General features: G+C 39.0%; 1 long non-coding RNA gene across 2 annotated transcripts; it reads left to right on the top strand.

Annotated features, from left to right (window-relative positions):
* Positions 1-6,492: 6,492 nt before the first annotated feature.
* LOC139953284 (uncharacterized) lies at positions 6,493-9,417 on the top strand. Of its 2 annotated transcripts, none has more exons than XR_011787959.1 (4): positions 6,493-6,523; positions 7,344-7,462; positions 8,108-8,236; positions 8,775-9,417. It is a non-coding gene; the product is annotated as an uncharacterized lncRNA (long non-coding RNA). The 2 variants fall into 2 exon arrangements; XR_011787958.1 differs by having other exon boundaries at positions 6,494-6,523; positions 7,341-7,462.
* Positions 9,418-17,439: the final 8,022 nt, after the last annotated feature.

Below are 17,439 nucleotides of genomic sequence, written 5' to 3' on the forward strand. Positions count from 1 at the left end.
TCATGGTACGGTGATGCTGGGCAACAAAACATAAATACACACAATACACACCGAACGATAAAGCAAAGGAGCAACCAAAATAACATAAGAACAATACGGCAATCGCGGGAAGTTGGTTATGTGGACCCCTTAGATGGTTCGTGACGAGCATTCCAGATAGAGTAGAGAGGATGGCAATTTTACTTACCTCTCTTTTGAGGTCCTTTCTCGATGGAGAGACTTACTAGTTATGAATCTCCGTCCACACCGGATCATGTTGCGGGAAAAGAACGCTAGCCAGCGCTCTCTATGTACATTTGTTACAAGCGTACATACAGGTTGCAGTACATACACATATACATGTAGATCGAAACGTTTGTGGTTGTGTGTGACCGCGCAACACCAATGGTCTTTGACACCAAGACTAGTATTATGGCTATAAGCATGCTGTAACCAACCCACAGCAACTGGACGGTATCAATGGTTGATTCACTTGCATTACGATTGTCTGTGTCATCTTGAAAGTCTAACCGAATAGCAGTCAAGGAACGAATCCAATATTAAACTCTGTGATTCGTTTACAAATGCCTTAATAGTCTAGGCCCAGCATTTTTAAAATCGTGCTTGGTTTAGTACACCCCAGGAAAAGTCGGCTTTCGGTCATCAAACCGGTCTTATTGAAAACAAATTAAATCACAGATCTCTTGCTTCAGCTGCTAAAAATCCTTCTCTTTTGCCCGCACCCCCCCCCCCCAAACACCCCACATCTCTGCGCTTTGCCGATTCACTTCTATTTCCAACAAGCATCTGAGGAATCACACCCGGTTCCCACAATGATTGTTTGGTTGTGTATGATTTTTGTTTGCAAGTTGTTTCATCGTTTCCTTGTCTCTTTCTTCACCAACTGCTGTGGTCTTGATGAAATGGCAGTATATAAACAAAATTGTATGTATGCATGTATGTTTGTTAAAATATCTATGTAAAAGATTTGTACAGCTTTGAAGGTATGAATTTATGTTTCTTAAATATCTTAATGTTTCATTAAGGTTCTTGTTTGATAGGTCGACTAGCTCTCCAAGCTAAAATGTACGGAGAGTGGTGGGTATGGCATCATGAATGTCAACTTATTTGGAAAGTGATTCACCTTATAAATGATGAGTGTAAAACCTTATAACCCTCATCTCAAATCAACCCAAACCACAAGCCTAGCCCTCAACCCAAACCCTATGCCCACCCACAACCCTAGCCATCTCCCCAAAACATAGCCATCAGCCCAAACCCTAACCCCACCCCAAACCCTAGCCATCAGCCCAACCCTAGACCCTACCCAAACCCTAACCCCACCCAAAACCCTAGCCATCACCCCAACCCTAACCCAACCCCAAACCCTAGCCATCTGCCCAAACCATAGCCACATCCAAAACCCTAACCCCAACCAAAACCCTAGCCATCAGCCCCAACCCTACCCCAACCACAAACCCTACCCCACCCCAAACCCTAGCCCTCAGCCCAAACCCCATACCCACATGCCAAACCCTAACCCCACCCAAACCCTAGCCATTACCCCAACCCTAGCCATCAACCCCAACCATACCCCAACCGCAAACCCTACCCCACCCCAAACCCTAGCCCTCAGCCCAAACCCAAACCCCACCCTAAACCCTAGCCATCACCCCAAACCCTAGCCATCACCCCCAAACTCTAACCCCACCCAAACCCTAGCCCCACCAAAACCCTAGCCATCACCCCCAAACTCTAACCCCACCCCAAACCCTAGCCCTCAGCCAAAACCCTATACCCACACGCCAAACCCTAACCCCACCCAAACCCTAGCCATTACCCCAACCCTAGCCATCAACCCCAACCATACCCCAACCACAAACCCTACCCCACCAAAAACCCTAGCCCTCAGCCCAAACCCAAACCCCACCCTAAACCCTAGCCATCACCCCAAACCCTAGCCATCACCCCCAAACTCTAATCCCACCCAAACCCTAGCCCCACCAAAACCCTAGCCATCACCCCCAAACTCTAACCCCACCCCAAACCCTAGCCCTCAGCCAAAACCCTATACCCACACGCCAAACCCTAACCCCACCCAAACCCTAGCCATTACCCCAACCCTAGCCATCAACCCCAACCATACCCCAACCACAAACCCTACCCCACCCCAAACCCTAGCCCTCAGCCCAAACCCAAACCCCACCCTAAACCCTAGCTATCACCCCAAACCCTAGCCATCACCCCCAAACTCTAACCCCACCCAAACCCTAGCCCCACCAAAACCCTAGCCATCACCCTAAAAACTAGCCATCAGCCCCAACCATCCCCCACCCCAAACCCTACTACCCCCACCCCAAACCCTACTACCCCCACCCCAAACCTTACCCCCACCTGAACACAAGGTAAGATAATACCCATTGGAATGATGGTCTTTGGTAAAACATGAATCCATCGCGAACGCGGCTTTACTGTCCCGGTCTATATACAGGTTACCGGTTTTTGGTAACTCGGCTGCTTGTACTAGTTCGTATTCACCATCTGCCCATTTCACTATGTCCTACTTGCGTTCAACATAAAGACTAAACCGTAGTGTCGGAAATGAAAATCACAGTCATTTGCCCCTCATCAGAATGCACGCTTTGCAGCCAAAGGGCACAAGAGTGTCTGTATATACGAGGCAACTAATACTAAAATCTGCTACCTTGCTCTGAACATTAATTAGGTATAAATTATTATGTGTCTAGCGTTTAAAGTGTTATACTTATACTTATACTTTAAATGTGTTGCTCTTTATGAGTTTGATTATCAGCTTCAATGTTCATAAGATAGAATCATTACATTCGGAATTGAGTTTAATGTTTTAATGTATTGTGGATAACAAAGTTAAGTATGCCTTCAATGGAAACATTAAATACTATTAAGTACTTTTAATGCAAAATGTTTAAACGTTTAAACAATGTTTTACCTTAAATGTCTTTATATATTTACATGTGTACGTTATGAATGGGAAAACAGAAAATTACACAAAAAAACTCGGTTTAGAATTGACTCATTTTTATACATCAAATCCTTGTCAATAATATTAACACAAAAGCTTTTTTTTCAAAAAAGTCTCTGGACAAAATTAAATAATTATTTGAATAATTAATTGAAGTTCTATGTGAAGCAAAGCCGGCTAAACTTTTGATCTTATTTCGATATCAAGGTATAACATTGACAGGATGTATGAGTCAACAAAAACCTGTCGGACCTCAACATTTCAATCGGTCGTCATTTTAAAATCTACTTCTTAAAAATGTACTTTGGATCAGTTTGAGTTTATTTACACAATGAAGAATGATACAAACACTAACAATGCTGGAACATAATGTTTAACGAAAAGATATCAGCGCGTTAGAAAATATTTGAACTTTTTGTCAATAACTCAAAGGGTCAGAGCAACGTTTTGTTCCACTGGAGGTTTTAGAACTAATTCCGTAATTTGGTTTTGTTGTCACATGCTTTGTCTAGTAAAACCTCTATTTCCGTTTTAGGCAGTCCACAAGCTGACTTGTAGTGTGAACTTTAACCCTACTATGATTATATGTGGGAGGGGCACATTTTTAAACTTGGTTAGTTATTTTGTTGTAAGTCATTTTAGTATAAAAATTGACTGCCACTAAAAAAAAACACCTGCAAAACACAGTCACTATGTGGTTTATAGACATGGATTTGTACATGGAACAACTTTAATGTAATCCAATGTGATATTTAAAATGGGACAGAAATGATAAGTTTTTACATTGGAACTTCAACTCTGATCAAAATTGTTTCACATAATCTCCCTAAGATAACGGTCATCATTGTCTAAAAGTCTAAAGCAAACTTTTGAAATTCTGATCTTATCACATTTACAACCAAAAATCGTACTAAAGTTGGCTTTTTTATTCTATAACAAGCCTGCCAAAAGACAAAATAACATGTCAATGTATTCTGCAGAATACTTAAAAGTACATTGTACATAATACATGCATAATTATTAAAGCATATGTTACGTGTGATTACATCAGATATACCATTAATTACGTTCAACCATTATGTCCAACCCACGCTGTCCTAACCGTTACCTCCAACCCATTGTGTCCAACCAAGATGTCCGATGTAACACATTTATTATGCCCCGATAAATGTTGCACTTCATATTCATTTATTTTGTTAACTCCAATTGTCCGACAGGTTTTGTCGGTACAATTTTCATGCACATATCAGCGATTTGAAGCACATCCCACCACGGATCAACCCTTGACAAGTAGGCATAGGCCGACAGCAAACTGCTGGCAAGAGGTAGCCGGGCAGAATTAGTTACAGTATCTTACAAAAACTATTATGAATCCATCTTTATCTTGAGGACATGGTACTGCCTCAAATCTGCAACGAAAACATTGTTCACCAAACTGTGCCCAATTTCATAAAGCTGTTAAAAGCAGAAAATACTGCTTGACTAATTTCTTTGCCTAGCAAAAATGTGGTTGAGAAACAATATTTTGTTTGGCGATAACGAGGAGAAAGGCTTCCACCTTTAAAACATATTTTGTGTCAGACCTTGTACATAATTCAATGGGAGATTTGGGAACGATAGGTGGCAGCAGACTTACCAGGTAAATTGTCATTACTCAGGCCGTGTCCGAAACGGCGACTTCGGCTACAGCTACGGCTAGATCGCGCGCGTCTGCCTATTCTTCAACACTGACAGACGCGCTGATCTAGACGTAGCTGTAGCCGAAGTCGTCGTTTCGGACACGGCCTTACATAGTATTGAGCCTGCGCACCTCGCCGAGAACAATGGAATTTTAAACCTGGTAAGTCTTCTGTCACCAAGCGTCCCAAATGTTCTCTATTGCTGGTTCGCGGTGTTGGTTCACAGTTAGCTGGTCTGCGGTTAGCTGGTTTGATATTAGCTGGTTTGCGGTTAGCTGGTTTGATATTAGCTGGTTCGCGGTTAGCTGGTTTGATATTAGCTGGTTCGCGGTTAGCTGGTTTGAGATTAGATGGTTCGCGGTTAGCTGGTTTGAGATTAGATGGTTCGCGGTTAACTGGTTTGAGATTAGCTGGTTCGCGGTTAGCTGGTTTGAGATTAGCTGGTTTGATATCAGCTGGTTCGCGGTCAGCTGGATTGAGGTTAACTGGCTCGCGGTTGGCACCCATTTCACGTTTTCAAAACAAATTATTACATATAGAAAGACCAAGTTCCAAAGGTTTTTCTAAAGTTTTGGATGACATGATGGCCTACGCCACACAGGTCAATACAAACAATAATAACACCCTCTGGTATCAGGATATCCAACAAACACCCAGTCAATTGAAGTCATAATATTCAAACATCAATGCATACTTATAACTTTTTCATTTTTAAAATTTGCACACTTTTTACATTAAAAACAAGGTGATTACGTTTACAAAATATACTTTTTAAACATGCCAGGTTTAAATTCGCAATTGAGATTCCGTAGGACTTAATCGTCTCTTTCATAAGGCGTTTAAAATCCAACAACAACAAAAAACAACAACAATAATAAAACAAAACAAACAACAACAACAACGAATCCGAAGAGAACAAAATTACTGGCCACAAAAAGGATTGATTAACTGAAGTCGAAGTCTTGCAGGCCGCATTTCACAAACAACAGTAACTGTTCACTGGCTCTATTTCACTGTAATATATAATAACATTTTTTTTTTTTTTTTTTTTTTTTTTTTGCAAGTCGCCGGACACACAATGCCTGAAGGCCACTTCAAGGGTTGGGCTACAATTTTTTTCCCCGTTTCACTGTACTCCTTGGGCTGAAACAGGGTTACCCCTTTTACCGTTGATTCGGATGTAGGCTTGGGTATTATCAATCCAAAGTCTGGCCGGTAGAAAGCACGACCCGATCCCCAATTTTACGTAGCAAGTGTCACGACCGAGATTCGAACCCACACTCTACTGATCAAACAACAGAGCTTGAATCCGGTGCTCTTGGTCGCTAGGCCATTACACGCCACAGTTGCATTATTTATAGTTTATAGTTAATAAATACCTTTTAAACGCATACATTTTACTCTGGACTTCTTTGCTGCAGTTGTAAATTGTTACATCACAAACTTACTAAGTTGAACTTATTTAAATCTCATTTTCCATTTTAGTCTGGTATATCAAAACATCCCTCTAAATATCGGGTGCTTTTCAATTTCCCCCTGACTGGGCCCCATGAGGAAAGAAAGAAAGAAAGAAAATACGAACTTGTGCCGTGGAGCGCTACAGTTGATTAATGAGAGATGTTAATCATTGTACCTGTTTGCAGAAGTTCTACCAGGCTTCTTTTGTTAATAAGCTTTTAATGTAGGGAGTTTCTAGATAACCTATAATGTGGCCTTTAGTCAGTGGAAATTCTAAGGGGTTTGTGGAAAAGTGTCCATACAAATGTTGCACTCTTTAAGTTCACGTAAACAAAGCACACTTTTGGGCTCTCAAAACTTTTTTGAAGTCGGCCATCTTGTTTTCACTGTGAGTGGTGGAACCGTGGTAAGTAGAAAATAAATTCGATTCTTTTATGATTTGTTGTTGGATTAGAACGTTGATAGTTTGCTATTTTATAGTTTATGTTCACAGGGCTTCCTAAGTGTTCTTGAGTGAAAATAAACCAAGCACATGTGTGGTTTTTACCGACTTAAAAACTGCTGTTTTTCAGCGTGAATCGCCAGTGACGGCGTGGAGGCTAGTGGTGCATAGTGACCCATCAAAACACACTGCTAATTACGGTGCACACAATGGAGGGGGATGTGGCTATAGTTTTATTAGCTATGAAGTTTGTTAAGTTGGTTCAACTTCATTATATGGATTTTCAGGCAGTAATAGAACATTAATGAGGTTGATTGTTGTTGTATGTATAGTTGTTAAACTGAATTGGTATATTATTTTATTCTATAATCTATTTGTTTTGGAGAAAAAAATTATCATTTATTGTGGATGTCTGACAAACGATACTTTAGATAATGATGGGATAATGATCAATTGATGTGTCTCCTTTTTGATTTTTTTTATAAAAGGTGTTATTTTGAGGACTTGTGACAAGTGGGTTAACTTAATTAATATTTTTATATTATTTTATTATCTAGTAGTAGTACTCTAGCTAGGCCCTATAATATAAAATAATGAAAGCCAGTCAACTCATAATTAATTTCAAAATGCCAATATATTGGAATTTTTAGTGATCAGAATTGTCTGTAGGTGTGAATTAGTTATACAGGGATATTTCAAAGATACTTGCAAGTAACTACTATTTTTTTTTAAGTACCAAAACTAAAGCTTTAAAAAATAACAAATATTTTGTTTCATTCAGCAGGGAAAGATATGTGAAAACCAGGAAATAACAATTGTACAGCTGAAAAACGCGTTCTTGCTGGGTTTGTAACGGGAAATAACAAGATACTCTTTGAAAAGTCAGCACACTGTTCACACAAGGTAAATTTGTTTTTAATTAATTTGTTAATTATATTTTGGTCGTAAGCAAGTAAGTCTGCCACTAATTCTGTTGTACACTGTAGGCTGGGCGACTATAGTTAAATGTGCTACTGTACTCGACAAGTCGCAAGTTGCGACTACGACACTAGTTGAGACTGATTTTTAATTCTCAAGATGTGTTGATTGTGGCAATGTTTGCCGCAGGCGTAGTATAGTAAAGTTCAAGTTGAAAGGATTGAAGGATTGTGCCACTTATGTCTGATTGTATTTCGTAAGTAAATTATGTAGTCGTAAACGACACAATTGGTTCAGGTAGTCACAGACTATAATTATTTGAAGTAGTCACGACTATGTTTTAAGTAGTCGTAGCGGCACGATTAACCTGGTAGTTGAAAAACAGTAGTCCCTACAAGTGCATTGCTTACAATTTGTTGCCTTATACTCAAATGTTACAGACATACTGGCAAGCATAAGATGTACGTATGCCTACTATGTGAGGCATATTATGTGCACAGTTCAGTGTATGCCTGTTATTATAGTAGGCAAACCATAATACTATGATGTTACTTCCAAATTTAAATTCCCTCCATAAGTTTGTTTTACTATTTGAATTTATAAACATATGAACGTTCTTTATATTTTTAGAAGGAGGTTCAAGCCGTGTTGATGACACTCTTCTTCAACATTTCCTAGATGCCCTGTCTCCTCAAACCAAATTTGGAATCTATTGACATGAGTCAGACACAGACCCGTTGCCATCTGAAAGTGCAGCAGGTAAGACCCAGTTACTTCAAGTCAAGTTTACACTGGTGATGTTAGGTGAAAATGTTTAAGTGTCAGTTTCACTGTCCAACTAAATCCAACTTGTGTTTACTCTCACAAAGGAGGAAGCATTTTATTTTGTTAACTTTTCATTATAATAACAATAATAATAATAATAACAGGTATTTAGAGACGTTCCCCATAGAAAACTATATCTCAGCGCTTACAAAAACTGAAATGCACAATAAACAACAAAATCTTATTGGAAAAGCTACATACACAATGTTTGAAAAGAATGAGAATAAAGAGAAAAGCTCAAATAGGGAAAAATGTGTTTTCAATTTTGTGGTATCAATTTTTAGCACATTTTGAGTGTAGATATCAAGAACCAATTACTCAAAGATGGAGGAGTTTAAAAAGGGTTCAACTTCAGTTGAAATTCTGGATTAAAAAAATTATATACATGTATATAATTATCAATCACCATTGTATCATTTAATAAAAAGTTTCAGAACCATTATGATTTGTATTTTTTTTTTTTTTTTTTTAGGATTCGGAATCTCAAATTTCTCAAGAGTTGCAAGCCAAGTGAACAGTTGAATAGCAGCAGCAGCAACATCAACAAACAGAGGCAGCTTGAGCTTATGTAAGAGACTTTGGATGTCCAGAGAGGCATGATAGTATGTTTGTAACTCTTTGCATTAGTAAACTTGTATTCTGTTTGGTCTACAAATTGTTGTTTTAAAATACTTTGACAATATCTTAAACAGTACACTCAACGTATTTATCTGAATTACTATTTATTAAGAATGTCTTCATTTTAAGTATGGACAAATAAGTTTATCTATTTAAGCATACATTATGAACTTCACAATAATATGCCTTTTGTGAGCCTTTCCATGTGTTCACCTAATTCAAGTAAACGAGAATAAATTTATACAAATGTGAACTGATCATCTAAAAAAAAATTACTCAAACTGCATCTGCAAATTTTCTTAAACTTAACCTAAAGCTTTTACAAAGTGGAGCAACAATAGTGTTTGTTTTGCAATGGTTACATTTTATTTTATGCACACCATGCAAAGCCTTAAATACTAATGTGTACAACATAAATTATCTCTTCAAAAAAGCATTTGTAACATTAAATTCTTTTTATAAATAAACATCTGAAAAAGAGTTGCTTCTTCAGAGAAAATAAATCGCTAATAAAATTGTTTGTTTTTGTATTTCTTACAGTGTTTACATGAATTCAAGAATTAAACAAAGAATATGCCAATAATCATTATTTGCTCTAACCAAATCCTGAGCTGCAGCTGCTACAATGTTCTCCTATGTAATGATTTTCTGTATCAACTAGTTGGAGGGAGGGGGAGGGGGAATCCTGCATTGATGAACAACCTCTCTGTGTATCTTGCTCTGCTGCTGGATTTGATGAAAATTATATTATTCATTTCTCAGATGATAAAGTTATCCTTATTATTACCCTGATGCAGTGTATTCGCAATGCTGCAGCCATAAATCCCACTTGCAAATCACTAAACTTCATCTACTAGGGTTCTTCTCGTCTCCAAAATCCCTCTCCTTACACAAAGCATTTATTTTCCCTTCAAGAAGTTGAAACACCATCATTTCGTCGAGATGACATGTTTACCCCACTAAAGTACTACACACAGTTCCCCCAAAAGTTTAATTTTAGTGTTAATGAATTTTTCACATGTCACTCAAGATTAATTGTCTTACTCCTACAATTGATCTAGGACCATGTGTGAGGCCAAGATTGATTCAGAGAGAAATTAAGTTTGATATCGATCTTAACTTTCTTTATAAAACGGAGATAAGATTAATTGTAAATTTGAGTAGTTTAAGATTAATTGTTGGGAGATAAGATTGATTATTGGGAGATAAGATTAATTGTAAAGCTTTATGAAACACCCCCCTGGTCATGGTACGGTGCTGGGCAACAAAAGATAAATACACACAATATAGTCTATACCAGATTTCAAAACAACCAACTTCGAGCGGCATTTTTTAGTAAAAGTTTGTAACATACCTGATTTAAATAATTTGGAGGTGCTGAATCCGAAAATGATGGATTCCAAGGCTAATTTGTAGTCCTTGTCCCTGAAAAAAACCCAAACTTAAAACAATACAGAAAACCTAGCAGACGACGGACTTCTCGCGTGAAAAATAGTCAGGTTCTGCTGTGGTTCCATATTGATGTTGTCAGGATACCATACGGGTCAGGTACCCGGGTGCAGATCAGGTATCCGTAACAAACTTTTGGGTGTACTGGATAGATCTGCAATCAAATTGCACATTCAGAGGGACCAACAGGTGCTTTTAATGTCATTTTGAAAGTATTTGATTTAGTGTTTTTTTCTAATAAAGAGTTATTTATTATTTGAACATAATTTCTCTGTTGTTAAAAGCACAAACCGTTGATTATTTTCTCTTATAATGTAGGCCTATATACACTACTTAAACAGGTAGGCCTACCAGGTGTAGTCTAGACTCCATGGCTTGAAATTATCTTACCATTAAAAAAAAATTGAATTTTAAAGGATTTTAAAGTAACTAATTTTTCGATTACAATTCTCCCTCGTTTTAAAAAGTATTCTCCACAGTTTACGAACCAATCTAGTTGTTGTAGGCCTACAATTTAAACAAAATCCAGTTTGTTTGTTTGTTGGCAGTATAACGCATTGTTAGTCGTGTTTGTACACACGGACAAATTTCACACAAGAAGACGATAGTAAGATTCAGAAACAAAGGTCAACAAAATATGTACCCCCTCCCCCCCCCCATTGATAAAACAATCCACCCCTCTCTTTTCAGATGGGTGTGAAGAACCAGGGAAAAAAATATCAAGCCATGAGTGTGAACACTAAAAGCTAACCTATTCAAAAACAGGGAGCACTACAAAAGTTGATATACAGTACAATTTTCTGTATCATTGTTGAGTCTAGACTATACCTTGTAGGCCTACCTGTTTAAGTAGTGTAGGCCTACATTATAAGAGAAAATACGGTTTGTGCTTTTAACAACAAAGATATTATGTTCAAATAATAAGTAACTCTTTATTAGAAAAAACACCAACTCAAATACTTTCAAATTGACATAGAAAGCACCTGTTGGTCCCTCTGAATGTGCAATTTGGTTGTAAATCTATCCAGTACAATCAAAAGTTTGTTACGGATACCTGACCTGCACCCGGGTACCTGCCCTGTATGGTATCCTGACAACATCAATATGGAACCACAGCAGAACCTGACTATTTTTCACGTGAGAAGTCCGTCGTCTGCTAGGTTTTCTGTATTGTTTTAAATTTGATTTTTCAGGGTGAAGGACTAAAAATTAGCCTTGGTATCCACCATTTTCGGATTCAGCACCACCAAAGTTAAATCTACCAACTTTTACTCAAAAATGCCGCTCCCTTCATTAACTAGAGCCCTTTTTGGAAATCTGGTCTAGACTAATACTACGGTGGCTCATATCCGCTAATTCCTAGAGAACTCTTGTTTTATTTTACGGCGAGATATCGCCGTACTATTGCGTTATATCGCCGTATTAGTACGTTATATCGCCGTATTATTGAGTTATATCGCCGTATTTTATTGCGTTATATCGCCGTATTTTATTGCGTTATATCGCCGTATTTTATTGCGGTAATAGTACGGCGACATAACGCAATAAAATACGGCGATATAACGCAATAAAATACGGCGATATAACGCAGTAAAATACGGCGATATAACGCAATAATGTAGTATGGTGATATATCGCCGTAAAATAAAACAAGAGTTCTCTAGGAATTTGCGGATATGAGCCACCGTACTTTTGAGGTCCTTTCTCGATGGAGAGACTTAGTAACTTTAGTTTTGGTGAATGAACAAAACATATCAAAAGTCCTATGTGGCTTCAGAAATGACTAGACCACGTGACCCGATCTTAATAGGGTGTGGGGTGGGGGTTATAACAAACGGACTGGGGCAGACCGGTGAAGACGGGGTCGACCCGGGTAGGCTAGTCGAAATGCACCCTCAGTGAACCTGTCTATTGATACATGTTAGAAGAACAAAATAAGTTTTCCACACAATTGGTGTAGGTGTTGTCTAAACCTCGCTCGTACTCGTTTAAAGGCAGTGGACACTATTGGTTATTACTCAAAATAATTATTGGCATAAAACCTTTCTTGGTGGCGAGTAATGGGGAGAGGATGATGGTATAAAACATTGTGAAAAACGGCTCCCTCTGAAGTGCCATAGTTTTCGAGAAAGAAGTAATTTTCCACGAATTTGATTTCGAGACCTCAGATTTAGAACTTGCGGTCTCGAAATCAACCATCTAAACGCACACAACTTCGTTTGACAAGTGTTATTTTTCTTTCATTATTATCTCGCAACTTCGATGACCGATTGAGCTCAAATTTTCACAGGTTTGTTATTTTATGCATATGTTGAGATACACCAACTGTGAAGACTAGTCTTTGACAATTACCAATAGTGTCCACTGCCTTTAATGTAAACTAGCGGGATGCCGCGCTTCGCGCGGCACCCCGCTAGATGAGGAGGATTCTAGTATACAAATGTTGTAAAAGGTAATGTGGGGGCAAGGGAGGTATTCTTACAGGTAATAATCATTTCGTAGGATTGGATTAGAAATTGTATTTATAATCGGTATGGAAATTTGTCATTAATGTTGTATTTTTGTATTTTGATAAAAAAATTGATTGTTGAGCGTGTACAACTTAGTTGTGAAACGTCGAGACGCGTCGCCTCCCCTCCTCACCTTCTCTCTTGCGTTCTCCAACTCAAGGAATTGGTGTTCGTTTCTGGAATTGAGCTTTAATATTGGGGATGGGTATACTTGGCAATGATGGTACTTGGCATGATATGTAGGGTATTTCGTAATATTTTAGTGTTGATCGAGCGTAATGATTATCCGTAATGTGGATTATGTTTCGCCTTATTTACGCATAGTTTTAATTCAATCGGCTTTTGTCATTGTGTCAATTTTATCCACTGCACTGAGTATTTCCCAGAAGATGACTGTAAGGGTAATAATGCTTAGTCGACTAAAAATATAGCACGTACACTGCTCCAATGACACACTTATTTTATTGTGTTGAGCACATTTGGTATAATTCAGTTACACGGTTTGAGTAGTCTAAGTCTGGTCTCCCCCCTCAACAATAATCACCGCTGCTAATAGCACAGGAGAAAACCGACTAAAAAGGCTTGTAGGAAAGTGGTACCCTCTTTTAAAACAAACTCATAATCACAGCCACTAATAGCCGCGGAGTTTATCTGACTGAAAAGGAAGCTTCGAAGAAGTTCTGGTATACAGCAGATAAAAAAAAACCGCGCCAGTTGGTATGGACTTTAACGACAAAGTCAATTTCTGCAAATTGTATTGAAAATAAATATATTTAATGAGTGGTTGCTATAACTGTTGAATGATTTTTGCTTTGTTTCCAATGACGTGTACATGATTTTAGTCTAAGGCCCCATTCATCGTGATTTATTGAGCGTACGTCCAACGACACATACAAAGTTGTCTGAGCACCAAATAAAGCGAGTCAGCTGCACATGAGAGCTCTTTCGATAACAAAACCCGACGGCCGATTGCTTAATACAAAAAGGATTTGGCAAAATCTACATCCTGAGTCCTGACCAAACTGCGTTCTAACAATTTTGTTGCTTCAGAACTTTGAATGGAATGTTCGTTTACAGCTTCAAAACAGCCGTTGATGTTTCACAAAGTTCGTAACCATGAAAGCATACTATTCTTAAACGGTGATTTCATGTACTCTTTTGTAGGTTTAACTGGAAAAACCTATACAATGTGTATGAAAAGAATCAGTAATGCATTTACTTTCTTTTTGAAAATGTTTCAACTTTTGCGTGTATACGTTCTGTGTGTGGGGATGACATGGACTGTACCATAATGGTGCAGAGTTAAATGGAACAAATAAAGTTTCACAACAACGGGTTGCTGTTTGATGCGTTTAAAAAATGCTGGAAAGTTGGGTAGGCCTACATGAGTGACTTAATTGTAATAAACACATATGTAACAGATGCATGTATTAAAGCCTAATGTTTTTTATTTAACACGCGAAATTAAACCCCCCTGTACAAAATGGTATATACACAATGCCATTTACCCCTCTGCGAAACATCAATGAGTCACTCTGGAATGTTAATGGGAATCCGAGGTTGCCACCCACTTCAAACCTAAAGAGGTGGCTCTGTGTGCAGCCTACAGCTCCCCCCTGAGACCAACAGGTGGCCCATATCAAAACCAGACAACCACTGAGGTGACTCTGTGCGCAGCCTACGGCTTCCCCCTTCGACCAACAGGTGGCCCATATCAAAACCAGACAACCACACATGTAAGGAGATATCGCTCGTGACTCCAGCCAATCAGACAACTCGTAAGAGGGAGTTCGGTTCAGGGTTTTGTAGACTTGCAACCCGACGTCTGTAACGATACAACCGTGTTGGATTCCACAAGGATGCCATGCCACTGGACCTTCTAATTTTCAATCCAAGATGGCGCGGGTTACGCTTTTAATAGTATAGAAGAGTGAAAAGCCACTCGTTTTGTCCGCCATACCACTCTTCCAAAGAAGCCGTATGGCGGACAACTCTTTTAAGTGTGAAAGACGGGTATTTTCCACTCAAGTTTAGAGTGAAGTTCGTTCCTAATTTTACTCAAAAGGAGTGACACAGATTGACTTTCACTCTTAAAGCCATTGTACACTTTCGGTATAGAAAGAAAACAAAGTTCCCAGATTTACAAATAACTTACAGGATTTACAGAAGGTAATGGTGAAAGACTTCTCTTGAAATATTATTCCATGAAATGCTTTACTTTTTGAGAAAACATTAAAACAATGTAAATTCTCGATATCGAGAATATATATATTTATTTTAAACACATGTCATGACACGGCGAAACGTGCGGAAACAAGGGTGGGTTTTTCCCATTATTTTCCTCCCGACTCCGATGACCGATTGAGCCTAAATTTTCACAGGTTTGTAATTTTACATAGAAGTTGTGATACACGAAGTGTGGGCCTTAGGCAATACTGTTTACCGAAAGTGTCCAATGGCTTTAACAGCGCGAAACTGACACCACTCAGACAAGAGAGTGACGTTACTCTTTTACACTAGAGATAAGAGGTGTACCACTTGGTTCATGCAGGAGATAAATGTATTTCGCCAGTAAAATGTAAAACAAATAAGGTAACATTGAATAGTCAACATTCATCTCATGGTAGCATTCATTAACACGCTGTCGTACAAATTCAATATTTGTATATTATGTTAACCGAGGAAGGCACTTTTCTTCTAAGGTTTCCCAGAATGATAACTTTCCGTTTACTTTAAGATTATTAAAGTCACCTGTAAGTGGTATTTTTTTAAATAAAGCTTTTGTCACTAAAATATGTGTTTTTACGAGAGGAATGTGAATAAAAAGTTAACTAAGGTTTAAAAATATTAGTTTTGATTATATTGACAAATTTACGAGTAGGCCCCGACCCGACAGGGCGCTGTTCGTGACGTATTTCAAGGCGCGATATTTGAAGAGAAAATTTGTAGTCAGGCCCCCGTACATTACGTCTGGGAACATGGCACATCAAAACAAATTTAGACACGATTTTACACACATACGTATATTGAAACTTGAACATGTTGAACGCCTAGTGGTTTTTACAAAAGCTATTTGCTGCTATTTTTATTTAACTAAGCGACTTTTTAGTGACCAAATGGGTTGTAAGATGTGGGTCTGCCTACGTATTATTATAGAAATACGGCCACGGAGCAGACTGCACGCACGTACTGTATAATGTGCGGACGATCACAGGACCTGCACGCACGGTGAATCGCATGCGGTACAAAAAAAATCGTGTCACTTGGCAAAAGCTAAAAACATACCCTCAAAGTTCAAACTTACCCGAATTTTTTCACGTTTAGCAAATGCTCCTCTGGGTTCGTCACGTCTTTCAGATACCATCTTCGATTTCCCACTAGCTGGACAAATTGTTGGGACGGCGTCGTGTTTAAGAATGGCTCTTCTCGTCATGTCAAATGAGTGGTGTATCCCGGATTCGAAGCACGACGGCTCGAAGTGTTCGCTTAATAGCGCTGAAAAAGACGTCGGACCGGACCACTTTGCTCTAGTTAATCTGACTTTCGCAGCCCACAACCGCCTATACTTGGGATCTGCAGGAAATAGATGAAGAATGACCCCATCCTTAGTTGTTTTGCTGCATCCAGCAGCAATACACCTGGTCGGTATTGCCGGAAAAATGCCAGAAAAAAAACCTTTTTCGCAGCGTACAAACTCACGTCTTAGAATTACATGTACTTTTGCACGTGTGTTTATCTACGCATCGAGGCAAAGTCTTCCTTTTCCTACGTCACAAAAGGGGTAGGCGGAGTCAACCCCCAAGCACTTAATTATTTTTTTAACATATAAATCGTGACAAACAATTACTCAAAAAATTGTTTTGTTGTTAACAAACGTATACTCTTATGTTTAAAATCATATTTCCAGGTGCCTTTAATGTGCTGTACATGACAAACGAATGCCAGTGAATTTGTTTCAGAATAGGGTGACAGTGTCACGATGCGGGTGTGGTGTTCTAGAGGCGTTGACGTCAGATACTGTGGTTGTTAGGGTGACGACTGAAGAGAAGAGGTTAAGAAGTTGTCAAGACGAAAAGTCACAAATGAATGAATGACTTTTTCAGTGGCACTCTTGTCAAAGAACTTGCGTATCTTACCAATATTCCAGATGTAAAATGATGACAGAAAAATGATATTGTTGATGTGTGATTCAAGTGTCATTGATAAATCGAGGTTCATCTGTGAACATCATATGTTTTTTTCTTTATCTAGCCCTATGACCACGATCTCCCTATTTTGACATTGGGTGCGTTCGATAAGCTTCCCTGGGTCGACCCTGCGGTGCTCACTCGGGTGAGCCCCTGACAAGATTAATCGAACGATCACATTCACCCTCTCGTGGTGACGTCATGCACCTCGGGTCACTCCAAATGACCCACTCCACAAGCAGGGCACTTGGGGCTGACCCGGTGAGCCCCTGCAATGACGTCAAAGCTATTCGAACGTACCGGGCAAACTGGGGTAACCGGGGTCGACCCAGCAGGGAAGCTATCGAACGCACCCATTATCTTTGTTCGGGGT

Source organism: Asterias amurensis, chromosome 21 (genome assembly GCF_032118995.1).
Source record: "Asterias amurensis chromosome 21, ASM3211899v1".
NCBI lineage: Eukaryota > Metazoa > Echinodermata > Asteroidea > Forcipulatida > Asteriidae > Asterias > Asterias amurensis.